General features: G+C 42.3%; 1 long non-coding RNA gene across 1 annotated transcript in view; it reads right to left on the minus strand.

Moving 5' to 3' along the window:
• The window catches only part of LOC137470529 (uncharacterized), a 250,412-nt gene that overhangs the window by 108,449 nt on the left and 126,138 nt on the right, over positions 1-15,825 (minus strand). The window lies entirely within an intron of this gene.

Here is a 15,825-nt window from a genome sequence, read left to right on the forward strand (position 1 = left end):
GGGTCAAGGTCAGCAACAAAGTTTCACTGCATAGACAATTACTTTTTCTTCAGATGCCTGCTTTTCTGTGGATCTCAGTGCACAGGGAGCCTGAGGCCCATGAATTGCAAGTGAAAAAGATCATCAACTTCACCTCAGGTCAATGGGAATAGAAGACAAGAAACAAGCCTACATTCAGTAAACAGTTCAGAATTACGTGCTTTCTTATTATTCCTCTGCAGCTGGGTGCCTATTACAAGAAGTACTTACAAGTTTGAAATGCCCCATACAGCCTACACTTAACTATCAGAGCACTCTTCAACAACTCTTATTCCTGGAGATAAGTATTATGGGAAGCACACTACTTAAGAAAGGATGTGTTTACCAGAAAAAAAAAAAAAAAAAAAAAAAAAAAAACCAACAAAAAAACACCTTTACCAGCAAGGGAAGTCTCTGATGCATACATCTGAGCTCCAGGCTTTACAGCCAATTGTTTTTCATATGCCTCACATATATGCAGGCAAATGCTGCTTTTTGGTGAAGTACTTAAGCTCCGCACATAAAATAACCATTTATCCTCAGGTGGCATCCTCAACTATCCCAGGCAGGCACTGATTAGGAAAGGAGAGCACCAGTAACTCCCTGTTCAGCTAGCAGATGGGTGGCAGTCCAGGTGTCCAGCAATTCTAGGACTGACTGGTACAATAGTGACAGCTCTTCCTTCTCATTTGAGATGGTTATTAATTACACAGAGGTGGCTTTGACTAGTTCTTTCCTTACTTGTTCAGACATGTTCAGCCTGACATCAAACTTACATGTTCTTTACCCATTCTCTCCATTATTTTTAGTCTCTCCTTGATCACTTCTTCCCCTTTCTTACCTTGATGTGGAGAAAAGCAGAGAAAGTGCAAAAGTATCATGACTGTCCTCCCCCCACAAATATGTACTTCTTCATGAGGGGAAGAGGAGGGGCAGGCACTGATCTCTCTCTGGTGACCAGTGACAAGGACATGAGGGAAAGGCCTGAAGCTGTGTCAGGGGAGGTTTAGGCTAGGTATTAGGAAAAGGTTCGTCACCCAGAACCTGGTTGGGCCTAGAACAAGCTCCTCAGGGAAGTGGTTACAACACCAAGCCTGACAGAGTTCAGGAAACATTTGGAGAATGTTCTCAGGTACATGGTGTGACTCTTTGGGGTGGTCCTGTGCTGGGACAGGAGTCAGCCTTTGATGATTCTTGTGGGTCACTTCCAAATCAGGATATTCTATGATTCTATGTAGCTTCTGATGTTTGATTCGTTTTGATGGCACCTGCTGGCAGACACTGGATATGCCACTGCAAAGCAGAGAGCAGCCAGCAGACAGTGTCAACAGGAATGCCTGACAGAAATCAAAGACACAACTGAAAGGATAGGTTCTGGTGAAAATCATGATGTCTTGTGAGGAAATTATCTCCACCCAGCACCCAAAGTTGTTTCTGTGTTGCTGGAAACAAGAATTTAACATGCAAAGAGGAACACTTGCAGCAGCACAACACTACCCAGAGTCAGAAATCTGAGGAAAGGCTCCGGGCTGAAGCCCAGCTGAAAGGCAAAAACCACACCTGTGTGGCAGTAGAATAGCGTGGGTCTCGATACGGCTGCACAATGTATCTGTCAGCTTCTTCAGACATGAGAATCACGGCCTCTGATTGTGTAGGACTGACAGAAAAACCCTTGTTTGGCACCAACTGCTAGGACCAGAGATCTCTGCTGCCTGCTGGTATTGACACCATCCTGAGCATCAGCAGGATTGTGCAGGCAGGCACAAACACCACACACATGGTACCTGTGTCAGGATTAACTCAGTGTAGCAGTCACATTCCTTCCCTGCTTACTGAATCACTTTCCTTTACCTTTCTGCTTGGAATTCGTGGCTAACCCTGAAACTGGAGTGAGATACTAAACCCCCTGGACAACCTGAAGTGAGGAGCCAAGGGAGATGGTGGAAGGACCACAGCCCTGCCAGTCTCTGTTTGTCTCTCTCCACTTGGGTGCAAGGATACAAGGAAGGCAGGGAAGCTTCAAAGCATGGTACCACTAAGGGCTGTAAAACTAGCAAGCAAATAAACTTACAAACTATTGCTCTCAAGAACTGGATTTTTTTACACTATGTTCTTAAATTTTGAGGCTTGATCTGTGCTTATTTTTCAGCACTTGAAGAATGGCTATGAATCCTGGTTTCTAGGAACACTTTGTTCCTTGAGAGATGTGGCAGATGAAAGAGAGATGCAATTTGCCTCATCAAGAGAAGGGTATGCAACATCGTAATGGAAAAGGCGTAGGGAATATGTCTGTTAGAGCAAAAAGTAAAGAAAAGTAACACCAACAGAGCTGAGTGATACCTCTTTCCTGGGGTCAGTGTTCAGTGACAGGCATACTTGGAGTGTGAATCCCAAAATGTATGCCACTGTTGCTGCAATAATTTCCCTGAAATTTTTACTTAGAGAGTTCAGTGGCACTTCTGATCTCATAGTCCCCAAAACTTAGCAATCCTCACAAACATGCAAATTGTTTTAAACACTCAGGATGAAATGAAAATTTATTTTGTGCCTCACTACAAAGCACAAGGACTGAGTAGCCATTAAGGCCAATGCCAAACATAACTATAAACAGTGTCTGGGAGTCAAGAGATATTTGAGTACTATATTCTAGAAGCTCAGGACCTGTACACAAAAAGTACAGACACTCAGCCATCTAACACCATTGGTCCTTGCTTCCAACTCCTAAGATGAGCTCAGGAGTTCTCTGTCCCTCTCTAAACTTTCCCTCCAAAACAGAAACCATACTGGAACAGTCCCAGGTGTTCTCTGTTGAACCAGATCAGGTATTTGTGCTATATGGCACAAACTGACACAGCGTCCTGGGTGTGCCAACAGGCCACCAGTATGAATGTCCAAGTAGATGGAATCTGCCCTGGTAGTGTCTGATAGTAGCCAGGGAGAAGGGAATTGTTAGGTGGAAGACTATGAATATCCATTCATCTCTGCACCCTAAATCCTTGCAAGGCAATCCATGAGGAAGGTACACAAGCCTGAGGCTTCAGAACAAGGGCTGACCCTCATTGCTGAATTGGTGGTTTAACACCAGGCACCATCACTGGTCACAGCTCAGGGTGTAAGTGAGAAATCCCACTGGAGGGCAAGAAATCAGGGCAGTAATCTCACTGAAAATCAGAAGTGACTGGGCAGAGAGTGTTTTAAATAAAAAAATCCCCAAATGTAATGAATTTTAAAGGAATGAAAATTCAGTTTTGTGGAGATAGGAAAAAGAAGATGCCATGTTAGAAGAAACAAGAAAATGAGGATTTGATGGGGCTTTCTTGCTGTTTTAGAGTAGCTTTTTGAAAATTTTTTTTCTGTTTTTCCAGCCATTTCCACTTTGTTCATTCTATATTGCCATCATTAAATGGCAGTGAGGAAACAAAGCAGAAACTATGAGGAGAGAAAACAATGAAAATGTGATTTTAAATTGTGGTGTAAGAACTGAGCCATGATAACTATTTGAAGAACTGTACTTATTCTATATGTTTGTTGTTTCGGGCTTTTTAATTAAAAAAAAAAATAACCTTCAAAATATATTTCTCACTTCCAAACAAACTTGGTGTTTATTTGATAGGCTAAACCGCCTTTGTTGTTATCTGCAGTCTGTGTTTTTGTAATTGCACAGAATCGAATACTTAATGAATCCACACAACAGGAAAGGCAGAAAGTGCTATCACTTAAACAACAACATACTCTCAACAAGGCATATCTTGCAATCTCTGCGTGTTAAGTTTCCAAAACAGCCAGCTATTCCAAGGTCCTGCATGGAAATAGTTAACAAAGCTGTCTCCCTCCATGGCAGCTCACATTTTAGCTCTCTGGACCAAGCAAATCCCAAGAGAAAATTCTGCCTTAAAAAAATCATGATGAAGACGAAAAAGTCAGCCCTTCCAGTTTTTTGAAGCCTGAGCTTTAAAGCCAATTATAATTCAAATTATAAATACAGTCTATTTCTGCCTCACATTTTAAAGAACTGTGAAACGCCAGATGGCTTTTCTGTCGCTGTGCCCTGCCATATAAAATATATTTTTATGGTTTCTGATCTCACTACAAATAGGGCATGAGAATGATAAGCTGTTAATGTAAAAATAATTTTCCGTGTGAACTTGCCGTGTCTGGAGGCAGTTTCTCAGCAGGCTGGGAGATGCCCTGCTTTTCCACCACTGGATGGCATTCAAGGGCCATAAATACTCACACTGGGAACTGCAGCAAAAGAAAATTAAAACACAAAGAGTCCAAGCCTTTGGATTCTTGGTAATGCTTCTGTAATATATTCATGCTTTCAAGGTTCCTAGGAAATAAATCTGGAAAGATAAAAAAACTGTTTCAGAGGAGAAAGGAGCTTTCCTCTGAGACAAAATTGAATATGCATGTAGGATGTGGAACAGGAGATCTGAAAGCAGCATTCCAATTAGGAGAATCCAACAGTCATATCTCGGCATCTCAGTCTACATCAACATTAATACAGGTTGGCAGGAAACAATTCGATGTGTCTTGTGTTTTTCCTACCCAATATGGACCCAACGGGAGAGAAAAAGTGAAAAGTATTCCTTTGACCTTGAGTCTACACAGACACAATGCCCCGGTCGTCCTGCAACACCTGCACACACAAAAGGATCTTTAAAGCATTTCTGCTTTTGTATTCCTGCTTTTTTATATTATTGAAGCTCAGCCCCGTCCTACCGCCAGGCAGCATCATTAAATGCACCCCATCTCACAGCTGAGCGGCTGAGAGGAGGCTGGGCTGGAGACCCCCTGGGGCCCCTTCCCACCTGAGCCGCCCTGCACTTCCAGCCCCTCATTAGGAATAAAGACAGATTGACATCTCTCATAGATTAGAAGAGCCCCCCAGAGCGGTAGCAGTGTTTGTTGGGGTGTAGCCGTAAGGGTGTGGGAGAGCGAGTAGGGTCGGGTTCGCAGGGAGACAGCCGCCGTTCCTCAGCAGCGGCTGCGCCCGGGACAGCGGGCTGAGCGCTGCGGCAGGCGCCTGCAGCGCGCTCCGGGCAGGCAGCGATGGCTGCGTTTGACCCTTTAACAGCCTTAAAGGAATAAACAGCTCGCACCTCTGCGGTACCAAGGAAAGTTCGCAAGAGGAGAGACGACAGAGCCACGGCCTCTGCTGTGTAAAGGCGGAGTGCGAGCAACAAAACACTCATCAGAAAAGCTGTGATATTCTGGGCTGCCAAGTCTGTAGGTTTTGCTGTGAAGTCTAGCTATGAATTTTTGTTCCCTCTTTAATTTTTTTAAGTCTGCCTTGGGAAACGAGCGTTGCTGAGAGTGTGCTTGGTGGTGGCGTTCTGGCCTCCCTTGCCTAGAGGTGTTGGTGTTTCTCAGGCTGTGCTGCCTGGAGTGCTGGTCACGGTGTTTGTGGTGATGTGCTCAGGACTCCTAGCTGCAGTTTAGTTCCATTTGTGGTATGATGGCAACAGGATATGTTTCCTTCTAGTGAGGATTTGACTCGGGGACAGGTGCCTGCAGGTAAAAAGGGAGGAGGTCTGTGAAAATGCATGTTTTATGATTGGCTTTTTGCAAATATTAAATTGAATACTATATGTATTATGTTATATTGATTAGAAGTGCTGTATTAACATTTTAATAGTATGGTAAATGTAGTTTTGGAGTTAAAATAGAGCCTATGTATGTGGGGTTTTTTTTTTACTAGCTCAAGCAAGAGATGAGATAATGAAGAAACTCTTCATACAGAGATGACAATGATGGGGGCCCATAAAGATTTACTGCCTCCTTATCGGAAAAGACAAACATTCTTCCACCTTCTCTCCGTCTTTATGGAACCACCAGGATTAAGGGGAAGAAGTTGACAAAAACCAGAAAAGTTCTTAATTTGCAAGGAATTTATGCATCATGTATGAGATGTATGAATATGCAACAGGCTATTGCTTTTAAAGGTTATTCCTTTGTTCACAAGGCATGCTTTTCAGGCTTAAGTGCCCGAGAGCATCCGGACGTCCGTAAGTCTTTGCTTTTTATTGTCTTGTAATTGTCCTAACTCTAAATTTTCATTACTCTAATTGTATTACTATTTTTATAACTATTTTATTGTTATTAAACTTTTAAAAATTTTAAAAACCAAGTGATTGGCGTTTATAACAGGTCTAAGGATCCCTAAGTTAAATTGTGATCTTCTCTAGCTGTTATACAGGACGCTTCACAGCAAAAAGAAGTTGATGTGACTTAATCTTCCTATTGCAGTGAATGTGACTGTAGCATTCAAGTATCTCATAAATATATATATTCTATAATAAATACATTATATAGTGTTCAATAAATATATACATGTATATGATGTTATCTATTTGTATATTCTATGTTGTATATTTCAATATTCATGTCCCTAGAGATGTGTCCTTTGTTCAGAGAAGATCCCCAGCGGCATGTGGGGTAAAGTCCTCACAACAGCCTGGTGGAATCTTAGCACCAAGCTACAGACAGCTTTTAGGGGTGCTTGGTTGCTGGTTGTCTGGAGAGGCTCACGTGGGTCCCTGCATCTGATATGATAACGTGTCATTATCTCTCTAATGTAGCTTATGAGGCCTAAAAAGAAAAGAGAGGAGTTACAACAGTCCTACCAGTATAACCTTGTTCTCCCAGCCTGGGCACTGTTGTTCAAACCATGGCTTGAGGGCAGGGAGCTGCTCCCAGGGAGCAATCTTCTGGTCTTCTTTCATAGCAGTCTGCTCAGGAGACTCTTATCAGATACAGATCTTGTCCAAACCCTCTTCCTGTCAGGCCTATTTTATCTTACCTGAAGAGGTGGAAGCGGGTGAAGTGGTTATCAGTCTTAAACTACTATCGACCACGCACAAGATTTTCTACCCAGCCCATTGAAACGAGGTTTTACAATAACAGAAGCAGAACAACTTTTGTTCCTTCCTGTGGAAGAAAACAGTAACAATGTTTTTGACACTTAGTAGCACATTGTTAGGTAAAACAGAAAAAATAGGAAACATCAAGGGCAGAGTTTTAACTCTACTTATCAAAACACTGACTCCGAATTGGGTTTTAGAAACTACAAAGCACAGTTCAAATACATAATAATTTCTCAACAGAGATTATGCATACAACAAAGGCATTGTGTTCTATCTGACACATTCCTCATGTAAGAATTCCAGCATTATCTTTGCCTCATGGCCATTCTCTAATCAAGCAGCTAAAAAGGAACAAATCTTCCTCATTACCGACACTCACAGCCATATGGACATCCAGAATCACATCAGCCACTGAGATCAGTTGCTCATCACCTTACGCCTGTAGAGTCCTTGGACCCAGACCAACAGCCTGGAACTCCATTCATCCTTGAGGTGATCTGCGGCACAACTGCTGGATGGATCCAGAGCACAACCACCGGACTCATTTGTATTGTCACCAGCTTTCTCTTCCCAAGCACTTCACAGAAATCTACTGCATCCATGGCACCAGAAAAAGCCCCTGGGCTGATGCTGCCCAAGGATGGAGAAAATGAAGAGTACAGAAAGGCAAGTTGTTACAGTAAATAGCATCATGCTGTCTCCATGTTTATTATTCTGAACACTCTGCTGGTTTTCAGTCTCCCCACTACTAGACCACACGTCTAGAGCAAAATTATGTTTTCTCTTCTGCTTGGGACAGAAATTATTCAGTAATGCTAGGAAACTAGAAGAGATCCTTATTAGGAATACTGTTGCAAACCTTGTAATGTTGCCCCAGCAATGGTTAATGCTTCATGCCCAAGAAAAGGAAAAAAATTAATAAAACCTATCAGAAACAAGTATTTCATCTGACCAAAAAGCAATAAAAATACCCCATTCCTTCTAATGCCTACAGGACCAAGATCTTGAGCAATGGATTTGTTTATGCTTCCCATTATCTTTGCATTTATGGTTGTAAATGTTACTAATGGCTATGCAATTACCCATCTCTTTTAAGCATTAACTTAGAGCTCTTTCAGACTTCTACCTCCAGCTCTGTGTTTGGAGGCCCCATCAGCTGGAGATATTTCCCCCGGGCTCTCAGGCAACTGTGCACCCTTATGTCTTCCAGTAATACATGGCTCAGTGTTTTGCCCTTTTATTTATTTTGTGACTTTTCAGAATTGCTTTGCTGTTGTATCCTCCTCTGGGAATATATTTACATGAAAGGAACATTACGAACCACTTAGTATAAAGACTTAAAAGAAGTGAAATGACAAACACATGTACAAACATAGTTATTCCAAATCAAGCTAACTCAAAAACCTGCAGGGGAAAGAAAAATCATTCTCCCTTCATGCCTTCATCTGCCTCATCTTACTTAAATTATTAAGTGTGTACTTGTGTTAAGGTGTGAGAGCAAGGAATAACATTCTCTATCCCTGTCTGCTGAGGATGACACCTGATGGGTGTCACTTGGCACTCACTAGAGTATCACTATGAAGAAGATGGGCAGAAAATAATGATGGGGAATAAAACGGAGATTTAAAATAAAACAAAAAGCAAATAGAGAAATAGAGCATGATGGCTTTTCCTCTTTGAACACTGATTCCCTTAGCTGTGACTGCATGGTAGAAGTTACTGTGTTCATACAGGGTAGCAGTGACTTACTGTAGTTATTCCTGGAAGTAGGAGAAACAGGCATAGGAGCTGTGTTTGGAGTGGTGGTTTTGTTTCTGGACTGACCCTTCTCTAGGCTGTCTCCATGCAGAGGTGTAAGAAGTTCAAACCTTGTTGTCACTGAGCCAAAGTATGGCTAGTCTTGCTCCAAAAGAAAATATCCTAACAAAATTTTCAAGAAATGAAAACTGACTCTGCTGTAAGGAAGCCCAAATCCCAACCCTGCAGCAGGGTAAAGGCAGTCTTAGCAATCACCAGGGGATTGTTCAATCTCTATCAAGAAGCAGCTTGAGACAGCTTGAACTGGATACTAAGACTTGGGGTGCTTTACTATTATAATACTGCAGAAAATGGAGACATGCCAAAATAATGCCTAAACAGTGTTTTAGAGAAGCTTAAGTTGCTACAAGGTTGGAGAAAAAGTTTCTTTTACAAAGTAAAAGCTAGCTAAAGGATAGGAAACTAAAGGTAAGGCTAACTTGGACCTTTTACTTTCAAGAATCAGTTTTACTCAACATATTAATCAGAAAACTAGAGAAGGAAATCCTCTGTGACATTTCCAGATTCATAAACTATACTAAACCTTTGCTCAGGCAGCCAACACTTATGCTGAGGGTGAAGAACCCCAGAAAGACCAGACAAACCAAAATGGTCAAACAGATATCAGATAAACTTCAGAGCATATAAATATAAGCTAATGCATTTAGGGGAAAATAGTCCAAACTACAGGTGATGCCAAATGCAGAACTGGAAGCGGTACGTCAGAAAAGAGTCATTATGTCCAAGTGTCTGGGCAGCAATATAAGATAAAACAGTATAATAAAAAAGGGTACCAGGACAAGACAGAGGGCTTCATTTTGCTGCTACATGTAACTTTGGTATTACCACATTGGAGTACAGATCTGCTCTCTGCATCTCAGGAAGGGTGAAGTAGAGAGAGTTAAAGCAGGTATGGGGAAAAACAACCAAAATTATCAAGCAAATGCCTTACAAGAAAAACCCTAAAAATGCTGGGGTCTTTGTAATAGAGAGGACAATGCTAAGAACAGGAACAGCTGAGTATTACAACATAATTAAGGGAGTATCTAGGAAATTAGTTTAAAATAGATTAAGTAATTTTTATATTTCTGTAAGTTATTGTGACAGGAAGTTATGAAAGCATGTAATACTGGCAGGTTCAAAGTGGAGTGGATAAATTAATACAAAAGAAGCGCATGGGTAGATAGAAAAAGAACAAGGCAGAGATGTAATCCCTAGCAGCCCCCAGTAAACCAGTGTGGATACTGGCACATGAAGGAGTGATTCTGTGATACTGTGGGAGTGGCACAAGGGAAACCAACTGCAAGAAATGGCCAGAGTCTTGTAATCCCATAAAGAGTATCCGATACTGCCAGAGTCAGAAACCGAGTGCTTGGGCTAGAAGGATGACTGATATGGCCTGAAAGATGTTTCTTATGCTTTTAGACCATCAAAATTATGAAGAAAGATTATTTTTAAAACAAATTATAAAATCAATAAACCCCAAATTCTCAAGAATTTAACAGTGAGCTGAAGTCTTCTCCCAAAGCAAATTTCCTGGCCTTTTGTTTCCCTCAACCAAAAGAATATGTTTCACTCATACCCCCAGACCCAGAACAGTTTGGCAGAGCACTAACTGTTAGATTTGTTGCTTACAAATGTGTGCAGATAATGAGATGGCATCTTGCTCCAACCTGACAGCAGGACAAGTGCTGGGTTAACATATGTCAGAGACATGGGAAACTGCAGAGCAACAGGGAAACCCCTTAAATGGTGAAATCCTCCAGACACCTGTTGTAACAGACACCTGATTAACCGTTAGTTTTATTTCATCACCAAGTGAGTTCACAAGTTTCCTGGCACCATCTTCAAATCAATCTTTTTTCATGGCAATCTTCATTGATGCCCTTCCCTCCACTGCAAGAGACTCCTGCTATGTGTGCATATATTTAAGGGAATTCCAATTTAGTACGGAGCTTTTTCCCAGCTGTAAAAGTGAAACAGCCTATGCTTTTCCAGAACAAGCCCTGGGATAACCTCTTTCCCCCTCATCACTATTAAAAAATACTCTTTAGGCAGTGTTAAAGGGAGGGAAAAGGACTGCTCACTTGGAGATTCTCAGTCTTGCTAGGAGTAAGAGGTCTGGTCTGAAACATAAATTCATTAAAATCCGTACAGCTTGAGAGCTTTATCTTTCTGCCAAGAAGATGCCCTTCCTGTTCTCACCAACTATGGACTGGAAATTGAAAGGTTTTTCAGCCTGGCACCTGGAAGCAGTGAGGCCCTCACACTGTCTGTCTGTCCACACAGGTGTCCAACAGCTGGTCCTCAGCAAATGTTTAAGTCTCTGGTCAGTTTTGAATATTTTTGGATAAAGGGTATTGACCTCAGCCCTCAGAAGGTCTTAGCAGCTCTGTGAAAATAAACACCTACTAATGGCAAAATATAAAAATTGGGATCTGACTGAAAAGAAGTTGGTAGCACCCCTAAGAAGACGTGCTGGATGGACAAACAGCAGCCCTGGCTTTGGCTAATGGCTCTGCAGCAGCTCGGAAGAGCATCTGACGGGACCACCACGCAGGAGGAAGAGGGTTTGCTGAGGACATGGCAACATGGATTTTCAATGAGACATGGCACACATACTCAGGAAATCAAGCTTCACTAGCCCCTCTGCCCACAGAATGAATTTGTTATTAGGACTGTGGTGATGTAAGTTTATATAGGTCACTGTGACAGCAAAAATATGTCATTTTTATCTTCAGTCTCCTTGATCTTCAGCATTTTTAATCCACAGTATCAGTCTGACTAATTCATTGTTACTTGTAAACCCCACTGAGAAAGACTTCATTTTATCTACATGCACAAATACCCTGTTCCTAAAATACAGAAGATGTACATTGGCTATCTACATAAACAAGGGATTAGTTTTTCCTTCTGATTTTATGACATTGTCTGTCCATGCCCTCTTGAATATATATGACCAACTGAGCCTCTATTTCAGCCATTTTATAATGCTATGAAATTGTATTGTGCTTTATTTCTGTTTTTTTTTACTGCAAATATGATATTTAATCCCTACATATATAAATCTAGATAGTCTTCCAGGGTACTCCTACTCATATCCCATTTATTCTCTATTATGGTCCACTGTATTAGCTTCCTGATAACACGTAGCATTGTTTTTCCTAGTCCTGACTGTAAGTGGGCCCACTGATCTACCATTGCCACTCTTCCAACCATGGCCTGGATTTTCACTCTTACTTTCAAATGTAAAGAAACACATTCTGACAGCTAAAATGGACAAAGAAAATGTATTCAAATAACATATGTTAAAGATGTAAAGGCTGGCTGCTGAATCCTGTGGACTTCAAGACTCAGGGATCTCTCCGGGCTGACTGGTGCAGCCCAACTGTGGGCACATAGGGACTCTACATCCCAGTCTGTTGGGCACAGCTCCTGTCCTTTTGTGCAGGTTTGTCCAGCAGAAAAGATGAGCATTTGTCCCAGAGAGGCACCAAGGAAACTGCAGAGATTACCCAGCAGACCACTGCCTTCAGCCACACTCACATAAACACAAACAACCCTCACCCTCCTCCTCTCCAGCTGATAAGGATTGAAATCCTGTATGAAAACATACGTGTCCTCACTTTTGAGATCCATGAGCACAGTTACATTCACAGATCCTTGAATATCAGCTTAGCTTGTAAAGCCCTCTAAAACCCATGCCTGGTCTCCCTTACCTAGACCAAGTGGGTCTCCTCCTACTCTCCAGACAGTCCAGTTTGAAGTTTGCTAGCAAGAAAATGTATGGACCACACATTCATCTCACAAGCCTCTCCACAGTCATAGATTCCTTGAATTTAGCACAGCTTCTCTGTCCACCCATGCCCTGACCCTGTGTCCCCTTATTCAGCATGACTTCAGACCTTGAGTCCTTCCAGGTTCAGGCTTCCTCCTGCTCATCAATTAGACCAGCTTAAAATTTGTCATACAATTACACACACACGTACAGGATTAAATTAACTAGGGGAAAAAGAAGCATATTTTGTTATTTACATGTGCTAATATTTAAACCTCTCCCACATAAATATACACCCTGGTCCCTTCAGTTGCTGACAACTTGATCTACACAGTGTCCCTCCAACTGGGACAACCCTGGTGTCTAGAAGAAAATAATTTCATCCCAGATGAGGAGTGCTCTCTCTTAGAGTGATAGAATCATTTCAGATGGAATAGACCTTTAAGATCATCTAGTCTAACCATTAACCCAGCCCTGCCAAGTCCCCTATTTAATCATGTCCCTAAGTGCCACATTTACACCTCTTTTAAATACCTCCATGTTTGGTGATTCCACCACTCCCTGGGCAGCCTGTTTCAGCGCTTAACAAGCTTCTCTGTGCAGAAATGTTTCCTAGTATTCAGTCTAAACCTCCCCTGCTGCAACTTGAGGCCACTACCTCACGTCCTATCACCTGTTGCTTGGGGAAAGAGACAGCGCCTCACCTGGCTACACCATCTGTTTAGGGATTTGTAGATGTTGGTAAGGTCTGCCCTGACCTTATCGTGCTGGCATATTGGTCTCGCTAGTTGCTGTCACCAAGATCTATGGGTTCTTTCTCCACTTCACTTGGGCCTTGCAGCGCACACACGGGATTCAAAGTCTTGCCCACTCCCCAAGCACCCACGGCGCCTCATGACAGGAGGCTCATTCCCCCTTCCCACTGCTTAGGAAGCCCAGGATGCCCCTCACTGCCGTGCCCGAGTGCCATCCCTAATGGCCCATCAGCCAGGGGCTGAAGGGGTCTGGTCTGTCTTCTTGTGTCCCTTACCACCTGCTGATCAGTCTGTGTATCTGCGTGCTTATTCCACCCCTTTCCTTGTTATGTGTTTACTACTTCTGAATTGAAAAGTTAGAGCCAAAGAACTTAAAGAGGCCGGTGCTCCCCCATTCCACACAGCCTCACAATACACACTCTGCAAGTTCTTGGTGCCTGAGGTCGCCCGAGGGGGAGAGGGATCCGTGAGTTGAGGAGGTCACGACTAAAAAGCTTGGTACAAGCAAAAGGGAAAAAGCCTCTGTAAAAACGCCAGGCATCCTAGCAGGACCCAGGGCTAGAGCACCTTTTTTCTTTTTCTTTTTCTTTTTCTTTTTCTTTTTCTTTTTCTTTTTCTTTTTCTTTTTCTTTTTCTTTTTCTTTTTCTTTTTCTTTTTCTTTTTCTTTTTCTTTTTTCTTTTTTTCTTTTTTCTTTTTTTAATAAAGCATGGGTTTCATGCTAGTTGCTATTTCTACGGTTTTACAACCCGAAATATGGAAGTTGGTTCAGAAGTTGCAAACAAAAGTTTATTGTGCGGCTGCTGTGGGCAGCACAAGCATAGGTAGACAAGCAAGTGCTCGATTCTGCCGGAGGAGATGATTTGAGTAAGACGTCGTCCAAGAAGGTTGGCAACACAAAAAGACACATCGTTCCTGCAAGCAAATTTCAGGGAACTTGTTTCCCTGCTCTCCTTTTCAGTCCTGTCAAAGTTATGAGAAAATGCCATACCGTTCCCGAAGGTAATCATGCTGCAGCCCAAATCACTCCTCTCTCGTTGCCCAGGAATCCCAGGTAGGACCTGGCTTTCCTGCAAAAGTAGCCACATCAATCACGTTTACTAAAACTGTACAGCGGCTTGGAATCGTGAGTCAGCTACAGCAGCTGCTTGACATGTATTCCCACAATGTTTGAGTGATGATCCGGAATGAGAAGTTAGACTCCTCATCCTGAAAACCTGTGCTGCTGGTATTACTAAGCTAAATCCTAAAGACCATCCTACTGAACTTTCTCTCCTCTGACCAAAAGTAACGTGGAAGCAACTGTGACTTAGATAAAACACTAAGGGAAAAGCTTTCCAGAATATTGACATTTTCCAGAAAAGTAAAAACAGTGAAGCAACGAGATCAGTCTCCTTCACAAAATCGGGTTTTTTCAAGAGCAAGTCAGGCAAAATATCTCCCAGGAATGGCACGGTGAAGTTAGCACATATGAGGGGGTTGAGGGGTTAAGGTGTGGAGATCAGGTTAGTAAGGTTTATTGAACATACACTGAAAAATGCTTATCTAAGAACCTCATCTCCTCTACATACGAAAAGCCTTTTCTTCTCCACAAAGCCCCATGATTGTATTCTTAGCAAACAGCACTGAATTTGCACTCCAATAGACAGAGGGGGGGTGACTGGTGGATTTGTACGATCATTACAAGCCGCTCTTCGGCTCCTCAAGTTCCCCATCACAGCTTAGCCCTGAGGGCTCGTCTAAACCACTTCAGTCATTTGGCACCGGCACAGGTAACAGCCACGGCCGTGGCCCGGGACAGAGCAGCCACCGTCGCAGCCTCACTCCAGGAAATCTTCCCTATCCCCATTGGAATCTCTGCTATCCTCACAGTTTCAACTGCAGGGAAATCCCCACAAGTATATCCGAGGCTTTTTGAGTTAGCGCATTTAAACCCTTGCAGCCAGTGACCGAAGCAAGGATGATGTTCTCACCCCAGAAATTAGGATGAAGGGCAAAGAAATGAATTCACTTCAGTTCCCATGGGCAGGCTTCAGACCTGTGAGCAGTTCCTCCAGAGCCCCCGATGCAACCCACTACAACTAAACAAGTTTTTGATACTAATGTCAGGTGTTAAGAGTACATATTCTGTGCTCCTCTTCTCACCTAACACATTCCCTACCTTTTCCATTTGTATACCTGGGTCTAGCACAGGGCATTTGGGAATTACTAAAGCCCTATGCCTTGACGAAGACAAGCAAAAGGTAAGCAGCTTAAGCAGCTAATACTCTTGTATGACTACTCTATTCCACCATTGCTACATGAAAATGTACAAAAATTCTTTATACCGTTTGATTTTGAATCATTTGCCTATCTATATGGGAGGAGAATAAATTCAGAGAAATAGAAAAAATGGCACAGAAAGACAGAGTACTATGCATAGATGATATATTATTATACTTTCTGCCCATTAGGTAAAATAAAAATGGAAGAAAAGCAGGAAGAATGATACATTGCAACTTCAAAAAATTTAATCATTAAGTGAATAAGGGGAAATAAGTCTTCTTCTGTTCAGTTTCCCATCCCTCTCTTCCTTTTTCTCTCTATCTCCCATTAAAAAAATCTAGAAATTT

The sequence above is a fragment of the Anomalospiza imberbis genome, chromosome 3, assembly GCF_031753505.1.
Source record: "Anomalospiza imberbis isolate Cuckoo-Finch-1a 21T00152 chromosome 3, ASM3175350v1, whole genome shotgun sequence".
Taxonomy (NCBI): domain Eukaryota; kingdom Metazoa; phylum Chordata; class Aves; order Passeriformes; family Viduidae; genus Anomalospiza; species Anomalospiza imberbis.